General features: G+C 47.3%; 1 protein-coding gene across 1 annotated transcript in view; it reads left to right on the plus strand.

Moving 5' to 3' along the window:
• LOC126548455 (uncharacterized) overlaps positions 1-13,121 on the plus strand; it is a 255,240-nt gene that overhangs the window by 74,127 nt on the left and 167,992 nt on the right. The window lies entirely within an intron of this gene.

The following is a 13,121-nucleotide window of genomic DNA, read 5'->3' on the forward strand; positions in this document are numbered from 1 at the left end:
AGACAGACAGACAGACAGACAGACAGACAGACAGACAGACGGACGGACGGACGGACGGACGGACGGACGGACGGACGGACGGACGGACGGACGGACGGACAGACAGACAGACAGACAGACAGACAGACAGACAGACAGACAGACAGACAGACGGACGGACGGACGGACGGACGGACGGACGGACGGACGGACAGACAGACAGACAGACAGACAGACAGACAGACAGACAGACAGACAGACAGACAGACAGACAGACAGACAGACATACAGACAGACAGACGGACGGACGGACGGACGGACGGACGGACGGACGGACGGACGGACGGACGGACGGACGGACAGACAGACAGACAGACAGACAGACAGACAGACAGACAGACAGACAGACGGACGGACGGACGGACGGACGGACGGACGGACGGACGGACGGACGGACGGACGGACGGACGGACAGACAGACAGACAGACAGACAGACAGACAGACAGACAGACAGACAGACAGACAGACACTTTCGGTGAGTCACCGAAGGAGGAGGGCCTTTCATTGCTTTGCCAAGTAGTTTCGGGGAATCGCGAAGTCTGAGAGCGTTGTTGACCGTGGCTTCTGACCCTTGTAGAAAGCCCCGATGAAGATCGCTTTTGTTGTAGGCACGCTGATTGCCGCCTCTTTTTTCTCGCACCGACCGCCCGAGTTTGGACTAGGGCCAGGGAGGGAACAAAAGGCCCGGGCTAATCAAGGACAAGTCGTGCGCTTCTTTCTGAACAAGTGCGCGTGAGTGGTCCCTTTCGACTGGATAACAATGAAGACAGTTCTATATGCCGTTTTTGAAAAAAAGAAAGAAAGTACTTGCAGAGAAGTGGCTGCAGATTTCGAGCATTAGGTTAACGACGAAAAGCTGCAAGGAGAACGATATTCAGAAAGTTGTATTAACAAATTAGGCAATATATCAATAGTTTGCGACACCGGTGAGATAAGACTTAGCTGAAAAATACAGGAAGTTAGAGACTGGGTGACGGCGACAGCAAGTACAACAAATACTACAACGAAGACACAAGTAATAAACGCGAAGACGAAGGGAAAGGTTGTTTCGGGGATCGGCAGACCATCGCCGAAATCACAAATGCAGATGCGCCACAGCTTGCTCTGTGATAGGCAGGGAATTATGTAGGCGGCACGCCAACGTCTCCCTCGTTGTGATTTATTCCGATGAATAATGCACCCCATTCGCAAGGTCCCCGTGCCGTCGACTGCCTCCGGTGCCGCTCGCTCGAGAACCTTATACCGAGCACGCCAAGAGGAACGGTTGCAATCAAGCGGCAGGAATCCTCTTTGCTCAGCGTTCTTCTTGTTCTTCTCTCATGCTATGCCCTGAAAAAAAAAACAAGAACAATCAAACCACTTAACCAACCACTGAACAAACAACCGTCAGCTAGTCGGTATATTGCTCGAGGATATTAGCCCACTGAGGACCATCACTACGCGGCAGAGTTCAAGAGGATCTCAATTCGCCGCCCCCACTCGCCATGTCATGAGGCGCCCTCCCCCTTCCATTATCAGCAAATTAGTTGATAGTTTAACGAAGTAAGGATAATAGTTTTATTGGCCGTGCAAACTTGTAACTTCGCTTAGTAACTACATTGACCATGATAGAGTATGTAAGCGTCACTCAACGAGGACGCAGAAAGAAACAGACGCACAGGGACAGCGCTGTCTTTGTGTGTCTGCTTCTTTCTACCTCCTTGTTCAGTCGCGCTTACACATTCTATTATGGATTCAAACAAACTAGCCCTTCAACGTGTTTTAACTAAATTAACCAGCACGGTGTCACGCGCGCACAGGTAAACATGGACACACATCGCCCGATGACAGCGGTAGCTGTCTGTGAAAACGCTGGAGTTAGGAATCGCGGCAGAAGCCGCGAGCCAATTGACCTCCGTGCATCTGTCGCTTCAACGCGTACGAAACGTCGAAAGCGCAGCGCATACGAAGCTACCGGCACTGCGCGCACTGTGCAAACATCGCAGATCGCTTTGAAGATGAGGCCCCCGCGGGCGCGCACTTTGGACACGTCGCAGGTCGCTTTCAAGACCGACTCCTCCGAAAAAATAAAGGAGGCACTGTCAAGACATACGAGCGCCGGCAACGCGTAACTACGGCGTCCGCCAAACGCGTCTGCTACGGCGTCCGCGATTCGCGTGGTCAACGCCGTAGTGGACGCCGCGGTTGTCCCTACTCTGTACGGAGTGGTTGGCGAGGCGGACATCGAGGCACCCTCGCAGCCGCCGGAGAAGAACGCCCCTCCTGCTTCGCCTGGCCCCCCTGCCTCGCGCGCCATAGAAGGCACGCATACGGGCCGCGTACCTCACTCGCGCACGCGAGATTGAACCGCGTTCGCCGGCTCACCCTCACACGCTTTCGGTCATACGAAACCTCACGGCGACGGCGACGGCAGAAATGCGCCTGAAGTGTCCACGTAATTGCTATCGCAATACAATAAGATTTCGAAAGCGAGGCCAGTTCAGTCGCTGCCTTTCGTTTTACAATATTTAGTTATCTTCTTGCCACTTGCAACCACGTAAGAAAGGGTGACGTACATGCAGATGGCAATTCGACATGATAGGAGAACTCAATTTCTTTTTTTTTTAACTAGGGCATGTATTTGTCAGTACAGCAGGATACCCTGTAGTGTAACAACTACAATATATCTTTTGTGTGTGACAGTTCATCTAACTACCTGTGTGGGATGTAACGAGATGGAGATCAACGTTACTTTACAAACGACTCCTTGTCCAAAGTAACGAGGAGTCGTATGCAAGTGATCATCGAGACACAAGCAAGCCGCTTTTAAATCCCCACTAGCGCACGCAGACGACGCAACGCAAACTTAATCCATGACGTCATAACCGTCTTTCACCTCATTTCAGCCGCGTACGATACAGCCGCGGTTTTTCTGTCGAATGACGATTGTTCAAAGTCACAGCGCAGCGAATAGATAGAGCGAGCGACACAAGTCATCCTTTCTTGGCGCCGCAGCGCCGGATCCTCTTCGTATAGGTTTGCGCAACACGTAAGCCTCCATCACGGCCCGTTTCGAGGCTAAAAATGAACTAGGTATGCACAGATAAGGGCAAATAAGAACCTCGAGAGTTAGCGCGCATCGTGTTCAGCGTGAACGAATCCGCATTAAGGAAAATGCGTCCCCTCGCCCTCCCCCTTCCACTCCCAGCGCCATGCCAATCCTATTCAGTGCCAAGCAACACAGGTTTCTGCGAGCCACGTTTCAGACCTTTTGTTCGAGCCCCCAGGTCATCCTCTTATCTGGGAGCCTTCTTTTTTTTTTTATACCACCGAGAAATGCCAGAGGCTAATTGAGTTGTGAGAGTCGTGGAGCAAGAAAAAAAAAATCACTGAGCAAATGTGCGTGAGCCGTGGACAAAAAACAGAAAAAAAAAACTGATTAACAGGAAGGATAGCAATGTGATGCGATGTTTTTTTTTCTGTCTCCTGCTTTCAACACTCGCGAAGAAAAAAAGAAACCTAATTTGTGTTTCAAAATTGCGGTCCTTTGGCCTAATTGAAATGTTACACTAACACAAAAGAAAACAGAAAAGAAAAAGCTGCCCAGCTTAAGTGTAGAAAACGGCCAATAAGCGCGGAAGCAGGAAACCGTGACAGAGCTTAAAGGCAATGAAATAATACAATAAATAAAAAAATATAGTGCCCCAGAACTGGGCTGTCTGCCAATTTAGGTGCAAGCTGACGATCGACACGTGTGCAAAGAGTCGACTAATTGAATGCTCAGTTAAACAATGTTCGGAGATCCTGAAGAAATTGTCTGTTAAAGTTGAAAGCTCATTCTGGGGGAAAGTAACTACATAAACTTACTTTGCAGGCTGGCACGTAATTGTTCGATGACCCAATTAGCTCAATCAAGTGATCTTGAATACAATGCTACTTCGCTGCGTACTCATGAAGAAACACAACACTCGGAATCGTCTCGCAGTGTTTCAACTTAAGGCGTTTCTTCGTACGTCCCGCGCTGCCAATAGAATTGAGTGATTGGTAAGTTGATTGGTTGATTGATCGATTGATCGACAAGTTTCTAAGAGACACTGCGGCTACTTGATTCGCAGGGGAGAACCGCGGATTGATTTTAACCAGTGGGGGTTCTTAACCGAATTATATAAGTTCAAGTACATCACCGTTCTTTTTTTTGTGTGTGTGTAGGATCAGCTCCAATCAGAATGCAGCTGCAGAGGTTCGAACCCGCGACCTCGTGGTCAGCAGCAGAATGTCATAGTCGCTAGGTGATCGTGGCAAGCGTTCGCAGCTACTATGCAAGTAAGTGTCCGCGCCTTCTGCTCGCGTCTCGGTCCGTGACCTTTTACGGCCAACCCAACATCGTTGCTTTTTGCGTATATACCGTTACGCGCACGGCTTTTGAGTACCGTGGTGCACAGGACAACTTAAAAAGCGGCGCCTACGGACATGTGCGATTACCTTTTGAAATCGTATTCCCGTCAAACTCTCACAAACGCTTCTTCGGCTCGCGGCGATGTCGCGAAGACAGCTGCTATATATACGGCGGCTTGGTAGCCACGTGCCGCAGGAAGCGCGTCTGTTAGGGAAAGAAAAAAAAAGGAACTTCGCTTACGCTTCTGCTACGCCTTCAGCTACGTGCGAATAACAAGGCGCTTTTCTTTTCTTTATTGAAATACCTCTTTTCTCGAAACGTACCCAAGAGTGCGCGCATTTCGAATGTCGTTCGATGCCGCGCCTTTAGTTCGGTCACGGTGTCGCAAAAGCACTGCGGAGGAATTTGGAAATGGCGCCTTGGAAATGCGTGCACGACCGCGCTGTCCTCGATCCGCTGCGATAGAAAGAAGGAAACAGAAAGGGAGGATGTGTATGCGGGAGGGAGCGGAGAAAGAAAATGATAAGAATGAAGAAATGAAAGAAGGAAGGAATGACGTGTGAAAGGACAACGTGTGAAGGAGCCAAGCAATCAAAAATGAAATGAAGGGAAGGAGGGAACGGGGAATGGAATAAAGAAAGAATGAATGAGAAAGAGAGAGAGAGGGAAGTAATATTGTATAAAGCGGGAAGTAGTAGTGATTGTCTCGCTGAAATGTTGCCCCCGTGAACTGCCTGGGTTGAAGAAAAAGAATACGAAAGAAGGAAAGGAAAAAGAGGCAGTGAGAAATGAAATGAAGATGGAAGAACTTGAAATATAAATAGAAGCAAGAGGCGAGAAATATTAAGAAAGGGAGAGGGAATAAATTATTGGAGAGTGGGAAGGTGAAACAAGTGTTCCGTTGAAAGAGAGAGCTTGCGGTTATTAGGAAGAGCGCTTAATAAGTGCCCCACTGGAAGTGTCGTCACGTTACCAGCAGGGGGAGAAAGGATAGAAGGAATGAATCGAGAAAGAAAGTGAAAAGAAAGTAGAGAACGAATGAATCAAGAAAAGAGAGGAAGAAGAGTCCATAATCGAGAAAAAAAAGGGACACAGTAACTATCTTACTGAAAATGTCGTTACGTTAACCGCGTCGAAAGAAAGAAAGAAAGAAAGAAAGAAAGAAAGAAAGAAAAAAAGAAAGAAAGAACGGAAGCAAGAAGGAAGCTTGGCTCGCGCGGTTTTGTCGGGGAAGGTTCGATCCAGAGCGCCGACGAGAACCGCAAGTTCGACGTCTTTGTGTGCGCCCCTGCGGTGGCGAGGACGTTCTCGCCGCGGACGCCGCATCTGCATCTTGGGCGCGCGCCAACAAACGTGGCACCGCGTCGAGTCGCGTATGATTATATGCGATTATACGCGCGGTTTGCGGATGCGTGCGTTCCTCGACATCGCCGGCCGTCGCCTCTCCACCGAATGCGAAAAACCTATGGCGAAGTCTCGATCGTTGGAGGGGGTGCGAGGAAACCACGAATCAGAAAGACGGGCAAGGGAAAGGAAAAGAGGGAAGGATCTCGCGCGCGGAATGGATGCCGAATTCAAATCCACCAGGGAACGCCTATGACAACGTATTATTATTATAACTTTTCTTGCGGCGTTAGCAAGCTGAATATGCGTTTCACATTTTCAGCAGCAAATCATCGTGACAGTGGAATCGTGATTTGCGGCATGCGTACTTAATGTCACGTGTACACACATACACACACACACACATACACGCACTCACACACACAGAATAACACACGCACACACACACACATACACACACAAACACGCATACTCACAGACACACGCACGCGCACTATACTGCCCACTTTTTGCATGAACAATGTGCGCCCCCATAATCGTACTTCCTTCGTTTCTTCATCTTCTTTACTTTTGCTGCTCGAACGACTGAGCGTGTTTCTGCACGGCGCCTGCAAGGTGGCGTTCCCCCCAGACCACTCACGCGTGTGGGCGCACGCAGAGAGCTCGTACGAATCTGTAACCGTTCCAAAAGAGGAGAGGTCGTTAAGGAAGGAGGAAAGTCGGCTTCAAATGTGTCAGAAAGAGACAAGGACCTCTTCGAAACAGCCGCTGGAGTGACTGATGACGGCTGTGCGCAACGGAGACGGACTGGCATTAACGTTGTTTATGATCCCCCCCTGTGAGTGGGCTCGGCGCCCGCTTGTCTCGCTTGCCACACAAAAAAAGTAATGGATGCCTGTTAGACAATAACGGTGGTGCATCACAAAACGTGGCATAAGGAAGAAGAGGAGCGCTAGGGAAAACGTATCCGTTTGGCGCGATTTCCGTCGAGCAGCAAAATGTTTGCCGAGTTCAGTCCCACTTTCTTCCCATTGCATTTCCGTTGCACTTGTTCCGAATTATTTGCGATTTGGATCGCTCAGTGAATCTTGTTTCTCTTTCACTAAGCTACTGTACGCTCATCGGGTCTGACGGCTCAGCTACACACCATTCTTTCGTTCCCAGTTTTACCTTTCTGTACGTGCTCGTTTCGTCTTTCACATATCCTTATCGGGGCGTTTTCTCCTACAGCCACACGATTTTCGGCCCATCCCCAAATATGGGCTCATGCCACGATTAAGAATCGTCATCACTATAATGTTAGTGTGAGCAGACGTTTCCTGCTGCGCGAAGGGTTTAAGGAAACGCGATCTATTCACAGATTACATTAAAATGATCTCGACGTCGTGTATCATGAGTTATCATGTAATAGGTCGCGAGAGCGTGTGTGCGTGCTTAATTGTTAGTAGTGTTCTTAAATTGCGTGTCTGTGCACGCAAATGAGTGTGCTTACAGCACGCGTGCGTGTTTTTTTTTTTTTTTTTTTTTTTTGCGGGCGTTGACCTGAAATAAAATTTTTACCACGCACAAAGTTCCGCGTATTGCATTTATAAGCCTGTTTAGGTCATGTTGCTTTAGCACATGATCATGTTAGGTCATGTTGCTCGCCCTAAATTCCTCCGGTCGAGGAATTTAGGGCGAGAATCCTTTCGTGCATTTTCTACCTTTACGTTTCCCCTAAGTTGCAAAGTTCGCATTTTCTGCGACGAAAGCATGCAGCGCATTTCGTTATTATTATTTTATTTCTCAGCTACGGCAATGCTTCAGTGCGTGTACGACTAACGTCGCATTCTTGACAAAAAAAGACATTGCGTTAGCGAGTGTCGTGGTGGAGGTAACAAACGTAATGCAAATGAATTTTACAGTACGAAACGCTTCCTGAAATTTTCGCAGAGTCCCGACTTCACCGCGATGCTATGACAAGAGCGCGTGAAGTGGAGAGTACACGGCAGCGAAATCTTAAGCATGGCTTCATTTTCGAGATTGAAGAGAAAGGTAGGGTATCATCAGCTTTCATCCCGATCCATGCACAACATGCTCGTGAGTTACGTACGTATTTATTTGTTTCTTTGTTTGTTTGTTTTTAGTGCGCAGTTTGGTTGCTGAAAGAGGGCTTGCTTGGCGCCAAATAACGAATGCAACTTTTGGTACGCATTCTTCAATCCGATCAAGTGTCATAAGAAGCTGCGTCGCTACTCCCGTTTTTTTTAACCCTGTCCTTTTTTCCGTTCGCATAGCAATAGCATATTTAAGTTGTCGGCTAGAAACACGCTCGATCATTGTCTCTCCGCCGTTCTCCGTATTTACATCTTCCGGCGCTACCACGTCAGCCCCGGCAAAGAGGCCGGAACTGGGCAAAGGTAAGAAGGCATTCTCTTTTAAACTTCAAAGTCAAAGCAATCCTTTCTCTACGGTCAAAGCACACGGTAGCAGTCGGTGGCGTGGATGCTGTCGAAAGCGATCCTCTACACACCCCTAGACGGTGCACACCGAGCGCCATCGCAGGCTGACGATCTCGAAACGAAAAGAAAAAATTCTCCTTAGTCTATTTTTCCTTTCTTTAGTTTTTGCCTCTTTGCCTTATCGAGAACAGACTGTACCGGAAGTGCTCCGCCTTAAAGAGATAGGCTTGTCTCCCCTCAATTCAGGCTCTAAAAAGAAAAGAAACAAGCGAACGCAAAACGCAACGGTACCGAAACATCCGCGCGACCAATGTATAAAGCGAGACAAAATATAATAAATAAAACGAAACGAAACATATAAAAGAACGGGCGCAGGGGAAACGAGAGTGAGTGAGTGAGGGTGAAAAAAGGAGAGACGAGAGATACGTCGGAGAAGATTTGTAGCTGCATTTTACGGCGCAATTTTTCTCTTCTCCTTCCTCCACTATAGAGTGCGCCGGGTTCGCACTGATCTGCCCTTGGAGCGTCTGCGATGCATGCGCTCGCTTTACACGTCTTGCCAGAACCGTGCAGCGTTGCAAAAGGTACGCGTTTACAGAGCGTGGACCAGCCAATCAGGGCCTGCGCTTGCGAGAAAGTTCTTAAGCAACCGAAACGTTCGTAAGATAAGCTAGTGCCAGCAAATCGTGACACAAGCGATAACTCTACTACTCCAGGTACTAACCCAGAAAACGCCTGTTTCCGTAAATATGACCTTCAAGCACAGCCAAGGTCAAAGTGGGACTTACCCTGTCACTACCGGTGGCTGCTGCGTACGCCGCCTGGGCGCCCATATCTTGAAAGCGATCTGCGATGTGTACAAAGTGCGCCGAGTGCTGGTAGTGATATGCGCTGTGCTTTCGACGCTTCGTTCGCGTTGAAGCGAGACGCAGCATGGGGGTCGATTCGCTCGCTGCTGCTGCCGCACCGAGCAGCGTATGTGTCCTTTCTCAAACCAAGCAAAACCGTGCTCTCGCTTGAAAAACTCGGTTTAACCACGTCCAACCCCTGCAATTTTTTATTGCAAACAGCACTTACGAAGGATAAGCTTTCAGAATTCGGCCGCTCGGGCTGCACTCTCAAATGAAGGCGGCAGCCGAAACAAAATATCAGTGATTCGCCGTAGCAGCAGCAGGAGCGCCGGCCGCGATCACGACGACGTGGTGGTCTGGGCCCGTAATCACACACGCAAATGCACGCGCACACACACACACACACACACACACACACACACACACACACACACACACACACACACACACACACACACACACACACACACACACACACACACACACACACACACACACACACACACACACACACACACACACACACACACACACACACACACACACACACACACACACGCACACGCACACACAGAACGCACGCGAGCGAGATTTGCGAATTCAGCTCCCAGAGACGAATCTATGAAGCCTTTCGTTCGTAAGAGCTGTTTGCCATAGGCTGGTAGTCTTCGTTTGTGATATGCCCAACATCGCGATTGATTTGTGGCACTTTCTTGTAAAAACAGGTATCGCTTGGGAAATTTTATTACGATTACGAGCTCTTTGTGTTTAAAAAAGGAAAAAAAAGAAGAGCCGGTCAACCACAAATACCACATATGCTTTCCTTAATAAACCTCACATTGAATGTGTAAGAGTAGCTGTCGTTTCTTTCCAGCTATTATTCCAGCTATTCCAGCTTATTGCGCTTATCATTACGAAACTTACAGGGGGCACGTATTCACAAGAATATCCTTACGCATGGAGCTTCGGTAAGGACAGGTGCCAGCCTAACAACGTAATGTTGGGCACATCCTAAGCGATGGAAGCTGACCAGCACTAAGCTGCTCATGGAAGCGCAATGACAGCGAAGAGCTTCGTGAATTCGGCCCCTATAACATCTTAAACGACACTTATATAAGATAGAAATAGAGATGAGAGTACCTCGTTAAAGAGAAAATAAGAATAAAAATATCTTAAACAAAAGAAGACAAATGCAGACGCGCGCTTACACAACACCGCATGGCTGACCTAAGCTGTGGACAACCCGTAACTTGAGCAGTTCACGAGTACAGAGGTCAATACAGTTGTCTAGAACGCGTGCTCCTGAAGCAAAGCTAGGAAGTGCCCAGTGAATGAAGCGACCAGTAGGGCCTGAGCAGACGACGCATCTCGTAAATGCAGCCATGCATGGTAAGATTTAGCCGGTTTGCACCAGGTATCGTCACTAATGTCGCCAGCGCAATCTGTGTAGGCAAGGAGGCTCACCATTTCTAGACTTCTGTGGTAGGCAATCTTTTGGTTTCTTCACATTTGCATTTTTTTAGGCACAGACAGGTAGCGATTAGTGCTGTGTTGTTTCTGTCCGTGGTCCTGACGTGGAATTTAAGTGTTAGCGCTGGTACTAACGTGAGTCTTGAAAATTGAATTCTCGTTGCCTAGAGTATAGCGATCCCTTTGTAGATTCAAGCAGTGTGCATATTTGCTGTTCAGTTGTATAAAAAAAACACGCCGCCCTCGGGGACAGACACGGAAACAAAAGTTTGCCTATTAAGTCGCGTATATAAGACATCGCGAAAGATCCCCGCCTCATTGCACGTGGTGTGATGTAGAACTTTATGATACTATCCAGTAGTAAGGGTTGCTGAATCACACATTCTGTTCAGGTTTAAGCTCGGTACATTTCCCCTTATCGACTATCCTGTCTCTATAACATCAACTACGGCGTCTCTCATGCATCCCGAGTGTTTCTTTGTTACGGCTAACCTCAAAGTTTAATCAATCAAGCAACGCCTCGTACGGATTCTTGCTTTGTGCATAGCAGTTGCTTCAACCTACAAGACTCCAAGTCCTGCAAGAACTGCAAGGCCTTCCATTGCGAACATGGAGAAAAGACGTTTCCTTCATGACGATGAATAAGTATATTCGTGATTGTCTGTCGTCTTGCAGTTGTGTCTACAGGAGATCTATATGCGTGTGACACTCGATATATTCTTTCAGTTATTTATTTGTTTGATATTACTTCCAAGGTCCAGTGATCCCTTACTTCTACATGACTTTATGTAGCGTGCCTGTGGATATCACTAGGCCAGAAATGCGACCGACAAGGTAGATTCGGGAAAACTTGATTGAGGAAACGCTGCACGTCTTTCACTGAGACAAAGCCAAACCTCTGTTTCTCCTCCTTCACCCCATCGCGTTTCTTGACTCTTCTTCACTTATTTTTTATCTTTCTTTCTTTTTGCTGTTGCTACATTTAAGCAACACAGCAACCACGACAACAAGAAAAGAATGCTTCCTACCACACACAGCCTTTTCTATACTCCTTTGACATCTCGTGAATCGTGGGTTTTTATTATATTTTAAACGAAACCTGGGAGTTCCGCGCCACTTTGCATGTGGCCCCGTGCTGTGACGCGACGTTCTTTCTCGAGGCTCATTTTTCCTCGTGAAGCTTCCGATGCAGCATTCGGCTCCATTTTCAGCGCCGAAACACTTTGTCTGCTTCTGACTCGATTCAGAAACAGACAAAATGCCTTTCGTCTGCTTCTGACTCGACTCAGTAGAAGACGAAATGTCCCCGAAGGATATTGACTGTTATTTTTGTTCCGAGTGCTGACGTTCCTTCGGAGATTTTTTTTTTTTTTAACCAAGAAGGTTGCATATTTCTTTATGCTGAAAACTGCGGGCCGTTTCGTATTCCTCGTGCGGTGTACTTTAACTCTGCAGAATGTTATAACTGACGAGTTAGAGCATGTTAAGAAGGTTAGCAGAGTTCCCGGGAGTTATGCAAACTGTCACGGTTCGTGAAAGCCTTACAATCTCCTTTTGTGCTTTTATCCTTTAGCTTAGGATCGGCTGAATGCATCAGTCAGTAGTAAAACAACGTAAAGATGGTAGGGAACAAATACCATGAAATATTAAGGAACACTGCAAAAAGTGCATGTATAAAGTAGAAAGGCTTAGGGACTCATTCATAAAAAAAAAAAATCTGATGTTGTTGACTCCCCTCTTTGACACGCTTTTCATTTAGCAAGAATAATAAGGAAAACAGAGGGGCTTGATTTCTTATTCGTTACAACGTCACATGGAGCCAAATGATTTTAGTCGTGAACACAGGTTTTAGTGAGTGCACGCACCCGTACCACGCCGCAATCCACTGTATATCGCATTGCGTCTGAAGCACCGTCAAGAACCCAACGTGGATATTTTTAATATTTGAAGTGAATTTATCCTCGCGTACATTTTTACAGTACGCCTTAAATGCAACATCGAGTGGATTGTCGATAGAAGTCAACTCTTATAGCGGTGTCACGGGATGCATTTACAGCCTCTGCATGGGCCTGATGATGCAACTTTTTGATGATGCAACTTGATGATGCAACCGGACTGTTTTAGCACTTTATTCGTATACCGATTTGAATAGATTTAAAGCATCTGCATTCGCAGGTGCAAAGAACAAATTTTACAAGCTGCTTCTACGAAATGTTCTTTTTTTTAAATATTTCTTACGGAACGTTCTGACTGGCTGCTCTTGCGCATTGCTTCAAAAAAAGTTTCCTTTTAAAGGTTCCTATAAACTGCACTTATGCATTGAGTGCTTGTGAATGGTTTACATTAATTATTGTTGCGATTGAAAATGGGGATGGGGGGGGGATTGCTTATGAATTACTTTATCATCAGAACTGTTAATTGCTAAATGTTCGTACGAACTATTGTTATCAACTTCCCGTACGAGCCGCATTCTTACGATGCCTTCACACCAGCGAAGAAATCGATGAACACTTTCTGCGAACGACGTACTGTCGCCCGCACTTCGTATAAAGACGAAGCAGCAGCAAATGTTTGCGTAAGATGCGTTTGTCGGGTATGTT

This window comes from Dermacentor andersoni, chromosome 3 (genome assembly GCF_023375885.2).
Source record: "Dermacentor andersoni chromosome 3, qqDerAnde1_hic_scaffold, whole genome shotgun sequence".
In the NCBI taxonomy this organism is placed as follows: Eukaryota; Metazoa; Arthropoda; class Arachnida; order Ixodida; family Ixodidae; genus Dermacentor; species Dermacentor andersoni.